We start from the raw sequence: 2,436 nt of genomic DNA on the forward strand, positions 1-2,436 counted from the left end.
GCCTTGAAAAACAAGTGATTTGTCTGAAATTGGGTGTTTCCTAGAGGCACATAGTACTCTGGAGGCATTAATGCTTAAGAACGTGGCTGAAATAAGGACATGATACACTCCCCACAGTAAGGAGAGAGCCAAGGGAAGGTAGGGGACCTCTTGTCAGCTCCTCAAATGGCTCCCCATTCCCCAGGGGCACCGCAGCTCTGCCCATAGTTATAGTTGTCAAATCTGATTGAGACAGAAAGCCCACCTCCCTGACTCCTGACGATTGCCTGCTGCCTTACGGGCTCTTCCGGTGTCAGCCATAGATGGAACCAGAATCTCACCTGCCTCAGGGGTTGGGATTCTGCAAAGTCCCAGGAGCTCCTGCTCACCCATCCTATATTGCTAAGAACAGAGCACCATACAGCACACCTGAACCCTTAGATGTACTATTCCAGAGGTACCCCTGGGAACTTTTCCCCCCAAAACTTATTTATTTAGAAAATTGAAAATATTTTTACTTGTCTTTTTTTTTTTATCACCAAAACAAAAGCTGTTCACTGTGAAAAATTTAGGAAAAAAAAAAGATATGTAGTAGGAGGGGGAAAAAAAGGAAAAGAGAAAAACCTACCCACTTACTAGTGATAATTATTGTTAACACTTAGTATCTATCCTTTTTACACATATTTGTGTAAGAGTATACATACGCATTAATAATGTTAATTACATGGTAACCTGTATTTTATATTTAGTATATGATGATCATATTTCCATATTATTAAATATTCATTCCTCAATAACAGCAACTTTTTAATGCCAGAAGGCGGCCTCACAGCGACACCAACTCCAACATGGCCACCGTCTACGAACTAGTCTTGAGATACAGGGAAGACTATTGAGCATTCCACTAAGAACAGGCACCCAAGCACCTCAAAATATTCAAAACAAGACTTTTACAGATAGTCACGGTTAGACACAGAACCTAGGAAATGTGCCTGCTTCTTATGAGAATCTTCATGCAGCAGAAAATGAATCAAGAACAGTGGAAGATCACCTAGAGACTCACTAATCAAAGCCACAACATCACACATGATAGAGAAGTGCCAGGGCTAAAGTGACAGCTAAAAAGGCTGCTCATTGCCAGGGAGTTGCCTGCTTAGAGAGGAGGGAGCAGAAGGGCCACTTTCCTTCAGGTGGAGCCATGTCAGCCTAGCACAGCTCTGTGATGTTTGGCTATTTCCCTAACCCTTCTGCCCAAGTAGAGGTCAAGGAGAAAGGGGTCTACTGCTCTCTTGAAGTGAGGCTTAGAAAGATCGTAAGGTCTTTACCAAGAAAAGATAATTTTTGAGTCAGAGAGAAGAGGCAAGTCAAGTACCACACAAAGCTAGATGCCCAGAGCCTGTGAAAGAAGAGATTGCTTTTTCAACACTTGGATTTTCAGGAAAATTATATACCTGTCCAAATCATGACTGTTTTTGAAGCGCAACATCTCCACAACTACAAATCTTCCTCCTGAACGGTAAACCTGGGGACTCAGGGTTCTCTTTTCTGTTTCGGTTTCTGTTCAGTGCTTAACACATTGTTGCTGGTGTTTGTGGCTAAGGGTCTGAAAATTTCCCCTTGGTCATCTTTTTCTAGCCCATGTGGAGGAAGGTCTTCTATGAGTGGGGAGATCAAAATGGAGCTGAGCATTGTGCTACCTACATAACTAATTCTATCTCAGCAGCCGATCTCTTTCTCAACTTTGGAATCAAGCCAGGCCAGCAATTGTAACTGGGGACTTCCAAGGTTCTGGCGATTGTTACTTTAAAAGTCATTTCTGCTTTATCATCACCATGCTTAGCAAGAGAAATTGTGAGATCTCAGCTGTCCATTATGTTGTTCAAGGTGAAGATTAGCAACAAAATTTATAACTTTATTCTTCCATATTATTACCCAAATCACAGATACTGTGAGAACGATCTGGTTCTGCCTACATTATCATCCCCCACAATTTTGTGTGATAATTTGTGCTTTCCAATTGGCCCTGGTTTTGAGAGGAGTTAAAATGGACACTACTTAGTTAGAAAAATAATATAATAATATAATTGACTTTGATAGGCATTTTTTAAGAACTAAGGGATAGAAAATATTTCAATTTTATTTATATTGATCTAACATTCATTTATTCATTCGACAACCATGTTTTAATCTCTGCCACTGTGCTAGTTATTGTAGGAGATGCGGAGATGAAAAAAGACACAGCTCTGCCCCTTAACTATCTAGTAGGGAGGCAAAACATGTTTATAAGCAAGTATTTAGTGTAATTTAATCAGTGCTAGTTCAAGAAAGGGACAGAGGTAGTTAAAAGAATGAAAGAAGACTTCATGGAGGAGATGACATTTGAGCTGGACGTTAACAGGTATGTGAGGATGAGCAGGAGGCAATTCCAGGCAGAGAGAATAGCATAAGCAAAGGCAC

The sequence above is a fragment of the Pteropus vampyrus genome, unplaced genomic scaffold (genome assembly GCF_000151845.1).
Source record: "Pteropus vampyrus isolate Shadow unplaced genomic scaffold, Pvam_2.0 Scaffold12, whole genome shotgun sequence".
Taxonomy (NCBI): Eukaryota; Metazoa; Chordata; class Mammalia; order Chiroptera; family Pteropodidae; genus Pteropus; species Pteropus vampyrus.